This window comes from Lactuca saligna, chromosome 9 (assembly GCF_052625555.1).
Source record: "Lactuca saligna cultivar CGN05327 chromosome 9, ASM5262555v1, whole genome shotgun sequence".
Taxonomy (NCBI): domain Eukaryota; kingdom Viridiplantae; phylum Streptophyta; class Magnoliopsida; order Asterales; family Asteraceae; genus Lactuca; species Lactuca saligna.
Window position 1 is genome coordinate 179,728,152 of NC_136425.1, and position 14,390 is coordinate 179,742,541.

Genomic DNA, 14,390 nt, shown 5'->3' on the forward strand with positions numbered 1-14,390 from the left:
ATAATAAGTTAGAGACCAAATACGCAAATCACCCCAAACCGTGCTCCATTAAAAAAGTAAAAGGTGTTTCTTGAAGATACCTTATAATTTTATATACTCACGTACAAAAACAATATTATGGCCCAACACATAAGAATTTGTAGTTTTTTTTTTTTTGGCACATGTACCTAACAATTTGGCCACATTTTTCAAACATTGTTTCCAATTTTGTTGTACTAATGCGCACACACATACATACATGTAACATCACTCAATATTACAATAATTTAAAGTTTTCAAAATCAACCATTAACCAACATTATTTACAAAAATAGTAATTATTTTATAAACATTATTTCAAATCAGATTTTTCCCATGACCCATTGACATAAAACAGAGAGCTGTGCACAATCACATCTTCACATTTTCATGATCATCGGAATTACCTGAAACCATAAACGAAAACTATAAGAAAAATATTAGTGAGTTCTCTCAAAGTACCAAACACACAACATTTAATAACATATATTAGGTCCTCGGTCTATGTCCATAATATCCTTGCATAGTCCTCATCATAAGCCTGGAATACCCCCGAGCCCTCAGTACGAGTCTAGCATGCCTAAGGGGTCCTCAGCTCGTATCTGGAATGCTCCCGGATTTGTTGGCTACATCACAAAGCAGTACAACCTTAACCCAACACAATATGTCGACATATGAAACAAATAAATTTAACAACAAACCAACAAATACAGATAATCATGCAGATTTACTACTCAACCAATACCAGTATATTACTATGCTATAACCATGATACATAGACTAATGGGCTGACATTGGTGCCTTCAACCCACAATACAATTATGAAAACCCACATCAAGTTGATGAATATCTCAGGTAAAGCTCATGTTACTAATTCGGAAAATCCATGCACTAACCAATCAATGCAAATAGAACCCAATTAATAAGTTGGGCCATAACTAAAACTCTAACTCTCATTTATATGTCCAACTCTCAAGGTAAAAGATCATTTTACCCTTTCCTCACTTAGCCCAATAACCAAGGCCCGACCCAAATATTCCAAAAGCCTAAAAGTGGCCCAACACCCTAAATGAGCCCAAAACCTAGCATGGGCCCAAATCCAAGAAAGTCCAAATTCCTAAGTGACACCCGAAACCCCAAATGGGCCCAAGCCCAAGAAAGCCCAAAATTAGAAAACTAGTGGCCCAAAGACACCCAAAAGCACAAAACAGAGTCTCACATCATGACCAGCCCTTAGTCACGTCGTGAGAGTCACCAGTTCCGATCCTAGAGACTCACGCCTAACTCATACAAATCAGCGAGGGACCGGATTTGCCTGCATATAATGAGTTACGCCCAACGTACGCAATGACTTAACAACTTCATTTTGAAGGATTAATTCCTTAATTCACTATGTCAATCTTTTAATCTTAGGCCCAAATGGCATCCTAAACCATAAAGTTTCCAACTTTAAGGTTCTACATGTCTAGATCAGTGGGTTACTCGTGAAATCCGCTCCCTATCGCGCAAGCATAAAACCCTAATTGCAAATTAAGTCACATTCCAACCCAAAAGTCCAAAACCTTAATTCTTGCCTTAAGGCAAAATGGCTCCTTTGCATTTGCCTAATTAGGCCTCCTTTCCTCGAAGGCCCAAATCCATAAAAACCTAAAAAGGCATCCATGTAACACTGTAAATTTTCAACTAATTTTTCTTTTATATTTTAAAAATTACATAATTCCAAATATCACATTTCAAAAGAGATAAATTTGTTAAAAATTATCAAAACAGAATTCAATAATTGTTTAATAATCCAGTATATTCTAAAAACATAAACTCCATCTCGTGCATACAATCAAGTTGGCACCTTCCCGTGATCCTGAGAAGTACCTGAAACACGTAAGACATAACACGGTAAGCACAAACCTTAGTGAGTTCCCCAAAATACCAAACACATCACATTAGCCTCTCAAGGCTATATCTCGATAGAGACCCTCCGGTCAATGTGTCTCAGTGGGAACCCTCCAGTCCTACAACTTTGGTTGGGCCCTCCGATCCTAACTCAATAATGCTCGGGATAATATGCAGCATAAATCACAAATACATAATGCAGGATATCACAATTCTCAATATAAGCATACAAGACCCTTCGGTCACACAATGATACCACTCATGGTAAGTATAATGAGAAAACTCACCTCATAAGTAAAGCAAATATGTCTCGTACTCGAACCATTGGTCTAGCCTCCACCTAACATATACCATAATTATCTCTAATTAATAAACGGCCCTCAATGTTGTTAGGAAAAACCCACTGCTAATTCTCAGAAGGATAAAAGGTCATTTTACCCTTCCATGGCCTCTATAGTCCATAGTTTGACCAAACCCTAAAAGTCAACAATGTTTCCTATGTGTGGTATGTCATCAACATACAAAACTAGAAAACTAACTATACTCCCACTACCCTTGACATACACACAGGACTCATACTCGCTTCTCGAAAAACCAAACTCTTTGACTTTCTCATCGAAACAAAGATTCCATCTGTGAGAAGCTTGTTTTAATCCATAGATGGATTTCTCAAGCTTGCACACTTTATTAGGATATTTAGCATCCACAAAACCTTCTGTCTGACACATGTAAACATCTTCAGCTATTTTCCCATTAAAGAAAGCATTTTTGACATCCATCTTCCAAATTTCATAATAATGAAATGCAGCGATAGCTAACATAACCCTGATAGACTTGATCTTGGCCACTAGTGAGAATGTCTCATCATAGTCAACCCTCGGGGTTTGAGTAAAGCTCTTCGTAACCAGTCGTTCCTTGAACGTATGCATTTTCCCATACATATCAGTCTTCTTCTTGAAGATCCACTTGCACCCAACCATCTTACGACCCGGTACATTGTCAACCAAGTTCTAAACTTAATTTTCATATATGGACTGAATCTCACTGTCCATTGTCTCCTTCCATTTTTTAGACTTCGAGCCCACCATGGCTTCCTTGTAGTTGTTTGGTTCATCCAAATTTATCAGTGTACTATAACTGATAAACGTATCACCTTCAGTAGTTATATGGAAACCATACAGCACAGGTGGAACACTAACTCTACTGGAACGTCTTCGAGGTAAGGACTCGTCAACTGGTTCAACAGGAATCTCTTCCTTAACTTGAGCGCTAGTGTTAGAGGTTCATTCATCACTTGATTCGCGAAGCTCTTCAAGTTCAATTTTCCTCCCACTGTCCTCCTGGCATATGAGTTCTCTCTCATGGAGAACCCCACTCTTTCCTATGAATACCATGTTGTCACTCAGTCTATAGAAAAGATATCCAAAAGATTTTTGTGGGTAGCCGATGAAAATACACCGCTCACTGTAAGGTTCAAGCTTGTCGTGAGTCTCTCGTCTTATGAAAGCCTCGCAACCCTAAGCCTTGATATGTTCTAACGAGGGAACCTTCCCTGTCCACATCTCATGAGGTGTTTTGGCAACCTTCTTAGTTGGGACTAGATTAAGGATATGGGCGGCAATCTATAAGGCATACCCCTAAAATGAGATAAGTAACGAAGCTCGACTCATCATGGAACGAAGCATGTCCAACAAGGTTCGATTGCGCCTCTCAGCCACACCATTGAGTTGCGGTGTCCTAGGTGGCATCAATTATGAAATAAATCCACATTCCTTAAGATATTCGTGGAACTCGATACTAAGATACTCACCACCCCTATCGAATCTAAGCATCTTTATCTTCCTTGCCAATTGATTCTCCACTTCTTGCTTAAACTCTTTGAACTTTTCAAAGGTTTCTGACTTGTGCTTGATTAAATAGATATACCCATATCTTCTATAATCGTCGGCAAAAGTCACATAGAAGTGGTTAACATCCCTTGTGGTGGATCTGAAGGGCCCACACACATATGTGTGTATGAGATCCAATAATCCCTCACCTCTTTCACATGTACTAATGAAAGGTGATTTAGCTATCTTTCCAAGTAAACAAGATTCATACGTGTCATCTGACTTTAGTTCAAATGACTCCAAGACTCCATCCTTTTGGATTTGGGCTATGCGCTTCTTTTTGACATGTCCAAGACAACAATGCCACAAGCATTCCTTATCTAAACCATTAGACAAATTGATATGCAACAAATTATTTCCTAAGTTATCTACAACCATCACAGTTTCATATACACCATTACAAGGAAATGCTTCAAAATATAAAGTACCATTATAGAAAGCATTAATAGAACCAACTTCATTATTAAATGAAAATCTAAAACCTTGTCTGTACATACACTGAAAAGAAATAATAATCCTCGTCATCTCTAATGAGTAGCAACAATCATTCAAATCTAATCCTAAACCACTACTAAGCACTAAAGAGTAAATCCCGATCTTGGTGACAGATGACGATTTCCTATTCCCTACTACCAGGTTCATCTTCCCATGCTCCACATCGCTACATCTTGTTAGCCCCTGCAAATCAGAACAAATGTGAAAACCACATCGTGTATCAAGGACCCAAGAACTAGCATGTGATGAGTTATTAGATTGAATATCATAAATACCTACGAAGGAAGGCTTTATCTTCCCATCCTTGATGTCCTGAAAGTATTTCGGGTAGCTTCATTTCTAATGCCCCTTATCGTTACAGTGGAAGCACGTTGCTTCTTTAGGATCGGATGAGGGAGTGGCAGAACCGGCTTTACTTTTGGATCCATTTGAAGAGGATCCATCATGGGACTTTCCCTTGTGGCTCTTAGAGGGAGCTTTCCTCTTCTTCCCTTTTCCATGTCCTATAGCGAGGATAGGGTAGCAGCAGTAGGGGTGGACTCGACAGCTTTGCCTTTAAGTCTACTGTCAGCAGTTCTTAACAATCCTTGAAGTTTGCTCAAGGTGACTTCCTCCTTGTTCATATGATAAGTCATCTTGAGCTAATCATAATAAGGAGGTAAAGAGTAGAGAATGATATCAATAGCCAACTTTTTTTCAAAGTTGACATTCAACTTAAGCAAACGATCCGCATACCTTTGCATCCTTTGCAAGTGGCTCGTGATGGACTCTCCATCTTTCATCTTGGTTATTATCAACGAGGCGACAATCTCGTACCTTTCCTGACACACACTTTGATTGTACTTTTCCATCAAATCTTGGCACATCTCATAAGGCCAGTAGTCCCCGGCAACGACACCAAAATTTTGGTGGTTGTCGAGGCCAACAAAATTAATAACCCTAAATATTACACACTAAATTAGTGTATAGTGGTAAAGGGATCGAATCCATGGGGATTGGTTCAATTTGTTAGTCAATGAAAATCTCTTTGTAAAAATACTTGTTAAATAACAATAAAAATAAATATAGGGATTTTGATCTTTTGAAATACTTGCAATAAACTATAAGTAAACTAAGATTTAAATAGACAATTTCAACAAAAATAAGAGTTTGATGTAAAATCAATAAAAGAAAGATGGTTGACTTAAAGTTTCCTCACTTTGACTTTTTGATGAACATGTCATTAGAATCCAATGGTGCAATACTTGTTTTAAATCCTTAATTTGGCTATAGTAATCCAAGGAGCTTGAGATTACCTAGACTTTTCTTAATTGTTGAAATGGTTAGAGAAGTTCATAACACTTTCCTTAGTCAAAGTCACTAATTCCAATAAGCATGTAACTAGTGAAAGTTAACTAGCATTAAGAACCAAAAAGTCACCAAATCCAAGAGGAGTCAAAAGCTTCCACTACCATGTTGGAGAAAATGTTTTTATGATTATGTGAAGTAAAACTAACACAAGAATCACTTGTTGCTTGCTAATTTGAAGATCCTTTACTTAATCAAGAAATTAGCCAACTAATCACCAGAAACACATTTAAACTCATGAATAAAAACATACAAGTAGTGATAAGATGTTAAAACACAAAACATTTTCATAAAGATTTAAACACAAGTTCAAGAATTCTTCAATATTCAACAAAATTTCAAAGTATTCAACAAAAGTGAACCAAGTTTTGTTTAGCCAAGAATGGCTAAACTTAAGTAAAAAAAAGTTAGATAAGATTGTACTAAAGATTTCACAAGAATCAAGAGATGAAAAGATTGAAGTTCTTCAAGGTTTTTGGCCTTCAAATTGCTCCAAAACTCCAGAGAGAATGCCTCCAAGTCGGATGTAAAAGATAAGGCTGAAGAGGCACACCAACCTTCCCAATATAGAGCTCCAAATGAAATCCCGAAATTGCCCCTGCAGGAACTCACGCGGGCTGCATGGATTCTTACGCGGGCCGTGTGACTATGATGAAGATTTTGGGCTTCTTCAAGTTTTGGGCCCCCACAACTATTCCATTGGCCCAATTCGAGTGTAATCAGCTTTTAGCTCATTTTTCTTCAAGTTCTCTTCAATTTGATCCCAATTTGACTTTACCAAATCCTCCAAAGCTCTCGTAAATGCCCGATCATTAATCGCCATATACTTGAAAATCTCTCGCATCTCACAAACTTAAAGTTTAATTCTTCCAACCCTTCAAATAGTTGACAATCCCACTCCATGCATCACCTCCATGGCCATCAAACCCAAAATCTTTGTTTTCCTCCAAGTCCAAATGCTTCCAAAAGATCCTGCACATTCCCGCTCCGATAGTCTCCTTAAAATTTGCAATTAAGCTCACAAAACTCGAAAGTACCTGAAAGTGGTCATAAAATAATAAAAACGAAAATATGCATGGAAATTAACTAAAATATGAATGAAATGTGCTAAAAAAACTATAAAAAGAAGTAAATAAAATGAAGCTATCAGTACTTTTCCATCAAATTTTGGCACATCTCATAAGGCCAGTAGTCCCCGTAGAACCGCTGGAGCTCAGGAGTCATAGTGGCTACCATTATACATGACACCTTTGTCGCGTCTTTTTTGTGACCCATATACTCAGTTATCTCTTCGGTAGAAGCTTTGGTTTCATCTATCTCTTTGAGCTTTTCGTCGAGGACGTATTCTTTCTCATGCGACTGTTGCGTATCCAATCATTGAAATTGGACCCGTCAAAAGTGACCCTCTCACAAATGTTCAAAAGTGAAGAGGAGCTTGAGGAGTTGGAGTTTGAGACAGAGATCTGAAAAAGAAAAGGAACAAAGTTTATATTAGATAATCAATCCTTAATATAACATCCAAATGAAATATTAAGGCTAGGACCCAACACTACAATTCACAATTCGAAAGAGGGATGTCGTAGTCTGATTGAAAATTATATGAAGGTAGGTAAATGATGATTTACCAATGCCACCATGTAAAGGAAATGAAGAATTGGGTTTTAAATGAAATGAAATTCCTAGATTCTTTTGAGATTCATTTGACTTTTCAATGGCATGTTTAATCTCGGTTATCTCCTTCAAGTTTGTGACTGGGATACCGAGAATCACAAACAATGTGTGAATAACCATGCAAATTAGCTTGGCACTCTTGAGTCATTTACCAACTAATCAATGTGCCAGTTAACCACACACACTCCAATTGATCTATGATAATTCTCAAGGTACCCTTTTCCACGCTTGTTAGTCCAAGTTAGTATGTCGGTTAACCACACATGCTCCACTAACGACTTGGCAAGGTGCAAAGTGCAATTTCTTGGAATAGCATCATTTTCACATTTTCCTAAAGTAACTAAGATTGTGAATTTTATAAAAAAAACATTTAGTTACTTTATAATATTCATTATACTTATTAATGAGAAATTCATGTCATATCCTACCCGTTCGGCTAACGACCCTCCACCAATCCAGGAAGCAGTAGGTGAGAGTGGACCCCATTCAACCGCCATTTTATAGGCAATTTCCTTATACCCCATTATAGATTGGCTTCGTAAATGAGGCCTACTAACGGTAAGACGGACTCATCATATATATATATATATATATATATATATATATATATATATATATATATATTAATTGTATAATAGTATAAGAGTTGTATTTTAAACTTTTAAAACACTAGGGTTTTAGAATTTAATATTTCAAAATTAAAACTTTTAATCAATTTTTAAATTCCAAAACTTGAGGGCACGTTTTGAAAGTATTCAAAACTTTCTAGATAATGTTTTAAATAAACAAACTATTCATATAATTTTCGACATTATCTTAAAATTTAACCATTATCTTCCAGTTAGATGAGGATAAGCATTACCATAACAAAAACATCGAATTTTAACAGTTAAAACAATTTAAGGTAATGATACTAATCTAATTTTGGCTTGAAATCCGAAAAATCTGCCATCTGACAAACCAACTCGTCGAGTCTGGGCATGGACTCGTCGAGTAGGTCCAACTTGTCGAGTCCATCTTAAGACTCGTCGAGTTCTACATTCAGAAGCCAAAAATTGATTTTTGTTCTAGCTTTGATAAACACAATAGCATCAAATATAACAAAAAACACCCTAAGCTCTGATATCACTGATGGTTTTTATCATTACAACATTCATATGGTGTACATGCAACCCTAATTTCTTTGGATCTAGGTTTTTCTCAAGTTATACATGCATAATAATTTTCCAAAGCAAAACCGTAATCTAGCATACGTATTTTTCGGATTCAATGAATAAACAAGAGTTAGAAGAATACCTTTCTCGTTGATTGCTTGATCTTGACCTTCAAGAGCTTAGTGCCTCAATTGTTGCACTTCTAATGGAGTCACAAACACCCCTAACAATGAGGAAGAAGGCGAAAGGCTTTGTAGCTTCACAATTTTTGGCCAAAGGGTTCTCTAAGAATGCATAGCCGAAAACTATAACATATGGGTTCCTTATATAGCTGAGCTGCTAGGGTTTTCCAGGTGGAAACCCTAATTTCCCTTGCTTAGTCCCTAAGCAACATATCGACCCCCATATGGTAAACCTTGGGCGAAAACTCTATAGGCTCCTCATAGACTATCATCCATCCTATACTAATAGGATCCATTAACCCAAACTACAACTAGCACTGATTACATAATCAGACCCCGTTCTTTTAATCATTCACATTTGATCACTAAATTAATTTCAAATTAAATTTTAATCAATACTAATTAAATAATATGATTTCTCAATTAATATATTATTCTTATAATATATTAATAAATCATTAATTAACCTCTTTCTCCAAAACTCATCCTATCATATTGCTATGGTGAAAGGAACCCAAAAGGACCATGCTACTATCGCGTCAAGTACATACCAATTATGGCTATGGTCTTAGACACCTAATCCAACAATTTGGACCTTACCATTTTCTTCTTCAGAGGGGTCATCGATATTATGTTCTGTTTTTGGATGACTATACAAAATTTCTATGGATTTATCCTATCTCCAATAAGTCCCAAGTCTTTCCCACCTTTCAGAAATTTCACACATGGGTGAAAACACAGTTTCACATACCAATAATACATATCTGGTGTGATAATGGAAAAGAGTGTGACAATCAACTATTTCTTGACTTTTTCCCACAACATGGTGTCACCTTCAGATTTTTTTGCCCCTATACTTCCGCTCAAAATGGCAAACCATAAGAAAAATATGATCTATAAATAACATCATACGAACTCTTCTTTGTGATTCTCATATTTGCATAATTTTTTGGCATCATGCTCTCCTCTATGCCACCTATCTACTCAACATTCTTCCTCATAAATCTATTTCTTATGACACTCCTACAACTCGTCTCTACAAATGTACCCCATCTTACATACATCGTTGTGTGTTTGGATCATTTTGTTACCCACTTATCCCCCCCCCCCCCACAACCACTATCCATAAATTACAGCCATGCTGGCACCCATAGATTTTTCTTGGATACCCAAATAATCATCGTGGGTATAAGTGCTACGACATTGCCACCGATAAAATTACCATTTCCCGGCATATTGTGTTTGTTGAACATTCTTTCCCTTTCAAGAATCCTAATTCTCCTCCTCCTAACTATTCCATTTTTAGTGTTGATTAACCTCATCCTCTTACACGTTTTCTACCTACCAATCACATAATAGTCACCCCAGATACCAACCCATCTCCGATAACACTACCTATGACACGGCTATGCCTCCACATTCTCCCTTTCAATTTACTTATTCCCAAAGGCCTAAACCAACCACTCATATTGTTGGCTCTAAACCTCCTTAACAACTGACCACCCCTACTCGCACCATCAAAATCACAAGTATATCTAAACAACAACACATAAATCTCTTCATCTCCACCTCTATCTCTCCTATCCCTCGAACGCCAACCGAAGCCTTAAATAATCCGTATTGGAAGGGTGCCATGGTCGATGAATCTCGTGCTCTTATTGACAATAAGACATGGGAACTTGTACCTCGTCACTCTCATATGAACATTGTATGGAGCATGTGGATTATCAAACACAAATCCAAATCAGATGGTTCTTTAGAACACAATAAAGCATGGTTGGTGTGTGATGGTTGTTCTCAGCAGGTCGAGGTCGAATGTGGGGAGACATTTAGTCCCATAGTTAAGCCCGCCATTATTCAAACAATACTTACGATTTCTCTTTCACGCACTTGGCTGGTTCACTAACTAGACGTCAAGAACGCCTTTCTCCACGAAAATCTACATGAAACAATATATATATATATATATATATATATATATATATATATATATATATATACACCAACCGATGGGTTTTCGAGATGTCCAGTTCCCGAATCATGTGTGTCTCCTAAAAAAGTCATTATATGGTTTAAAACAATCCCCATTGGCGTGGTATCAATGCTTCATAGATTATGTCTATAATCTTCGTTTTACTCATAGTCGATCAGACCACTCACTTTTTATCTTTAGACGTGGTAGTCATTCAACCTATCTACTACTATACACTGATGATATACTCTTGGTAAACATTATGCATTATGTTACTTTTCAAAAGTAGATTTTGTGACCAAAATTTCAGAACCAACTTTTCTAGTTTCTGATTTGAAAGTTTCAAAATTGGAGACACAAATGTAGATTTTAATATCAACTTTTGAAATCATATTTTTTTTAGAAAGAAATTATAAGAATGTGAAATCCAAACAACAAAATCTTGAGATATAGTTATGAAGCAAAATTAAACACTAAACATTAAACACCCAAAAATCTATATATAAGTATATAAATTAAACATTAAATATTCAACACCCAAAATAAAATATGAATCTTATGTTTTTAACCATATCCAAAATAACATTTTTTTAAACATTAATTAACTATTCAGGAATATTGATGGGTTGTTTTCCCTTTCCAGCTCCATTGTTTATCGCCTCTTCCAAAGCTTTCGCAACTTCATCATCTTTCAAATTTCATCAATGTAGTCAATAATTGGCTTTCTTGATTTCCTTACCCAATGTTGGGTGCAAACCAAAGCCTCTATTATAATTGTGGACAAATTTATTCGATATGGATCTAATATCCGCCCGCTTATACCAAAAGCCGTCTCTAACGCCATGGTAGACATTCGCAGTCCCAAAATATCTATCAACATAAACATAGAGTGTGTTAAAATATATTTATAAAAAGTATACAAAAAAATAAATTTATACCTTTCACCATATGGGATACACTAGGGTAACAAGATGCATTTTGTCTCCACCAAAGTAGAATATCAAAATCTTTATTTTGTTTTATTGACTACTCGTTTAGTATTGTGTCAACTCTATTTCCATTGATGCACATGGGTAATCCGTTTGTAATATTAAATCACCCATGAAGTCATTCTCGTCAACAATCACAATTATATCTTCACGAGCATGTGTTTGACTTTGAGAAGAGCCATTATTATCAAACTTTGCTTTGTCGAAATAAAATAAATTCTCAAATTAAGGCCTTAGCCTTCAAACTAACTTCCGAGTTGAGCATGGGATCCTTTTATGTATTCTTCAACTTAATAAGCTTCTCAAAGGCTTGTTGAAGAAACTCAAACTTGAAACGTCGATCTAATATGACCGAAAAATACAAAAAGTCAATTAAATTTTCAAGGTCTCCCTAATACTGATCATATTTTTCAATCATGTCCTTCCCAGTCAAACAAAATTGGGGACTTGCTGCCCATTCGATAATGTGTTTGTGCTCATCGTGTAGCTTGGATCTAATGTGCATGGCCTAATCTTCATCAATAAAGTGGGTCATGACCACCATATAGATCAACCCTTGACATGATCTTGTCCAAAAATTTGTGGTCAAATGCACATTACTTAGGGGATTACTAAAGAGCTTCATCAACTTAGACTTTTCTTCAAGAAATTAATCGGATACTCTTTTTTAAAATTATGGTTCTACATAACAAACTTGAGTAATTCTCCAAGTACAAATAAGTTTAACAAAGTTTTTTTATTTTATTCTCATCATGCTTCAAAGTGCCAATACTAATCTCTTCGTCTTTTTTGGAATTTAAAGTGGTTTGGTTTTTTAAATGTTTTTCCAATTTTTGGGATATTTTTACATTTTTCAGTATGTTTAATCATACTAGAAATACGATTTTTGCCAGAGTTGGTTTTAAGGAACATGTTACACCTTTTGCAGTTAACATTATCAATATGAAATACATCATCGGCACAACAAGCCACCATTTTGGCATATTACCTTTTCTTCATGTTTGTTGATTTACTTGTTCTGAATTTGTTTTCAGATTGAGTGTTATCAACCAAGACATCTTCATCATCAATATAAAGAAAAATAACACAATGATTTTAATATAATAGAATAGCAATATATGTTCTTTAACATTTAAATAAATTCATCAATCTAAATTACAATAACACAATGATTTACAATCACATAATACATTGAAATAGATTAAAAATTTTAACATAACATATTCTATTTAATATTATATAATAACAATGAGCTTTTATACATCAACATAAAAAACTCAAATTTAAATGAGTAACATAATATAATAACACATTGATAGATCAAGTTGTAGATTAAGATACAATGCTTACTTGAATTTCTTGACTTGGAACCAAATTTTCCATGACTTGAATGATTCCTTGAAGATGAAGAATGGAGTTCGATTTCTTGAAAATAGAATGGAGTTTGATTCCACAATGAACTTTTTATGAGTGAATCAATCAAGCATAGGGAAAAGGCACAATCGGCGATTAATAGGGATTAAGATCACGTCGTGGTCTTCAATTTCGTAGGTCGACTTGATAATGGACTTCACTATCCACTGTTGTAGTTTTTTTATGAAATTTCGATCGACTAAGGGTGGGTATTGGGTAACGAAAGAATACACAAGAAAGGAGTGATTGATCAAGAGCGATTAAAAATTATGACTTTTCAATTTTTGGTTCAGTCCTTTAGGCCCGATTAAGCCGTTATGCGGGTAACATAGACCGAATAACCCGAGAACCAAATAAGCCGAAAATACATACCCAAGAACCGACCCGCATAGCCTATTCGACCCTAATTTGGTTCGGCTTAGGTTTTCGGTCCAAATGTTCATCCCTAAACTACAGGAAAACCTCTCAAAAAAGGAATCTATTTGAATTAAAAGGATGTAAAATCATGAAAAACCTCTCAAAAAAGGAAAGTGATCAATGTTAGGTCAATTAGAGAAAAGCCTCTCAGAAATGGAATCTAGTTGACTGGGTTATGTGTTGGATGGACATGACAGACCCTTCGGAGGAAGTGATCAGTCCCACTTTGGTAGTGTCAGAGATAGACCCTTTGGAAAATTAGCCTGCTGGTGTAGAGTTGGTACTAACAATATCTGTTAGAAAGATTTTATGTTATCTGATAGAATTACTTGATGTTTATTTGTATGATATGAAAATGAATATGATTTGTATAATGGTCGAGTGTTATGTTTATTTACTAAGCCTTAAGCTTACATTTTCTACTTTATGTTTTTAGTTGCAGATCCTTTAGATTCAGAAGGCATGGAGTTGGCATAATTGGGAAATCTGGACTTTCGTTGAGGGGCAAGACATCTAGTTTATCCAATTAATGTTACGTTATGATTTTCAAAACAAGATTTATCTTCTACATTTTACTATGATTACGTTTATGTAACATGATTAAATGATTTCTTCGTTTATTAAAGAATACCAATGAAACCCTTTGCTAAAACCTACACTCTGATTTTAAAATTTTATGTTTGGATTTTTAGGATGTTACAAATTGGTATCAAAGCATTGGTTTGAGTGAACTAAGCATGTTTCTCAAGTGTTTTTAGACTCAAACGACTACTTGTTTAAAAATTAATTTTTTTTTTAAACTATACTAAGTAATGGAACAAGTTTTGAAAATATAAGTGAAGAAAATGTCATATGCCTCGAAGAGGAGAATGCGGGTCATTCACAACGTGACCAAGACAATCGCACACCACAACATATCAATGAGTTGCGATTAATTCCCAAAATTCAGCCAC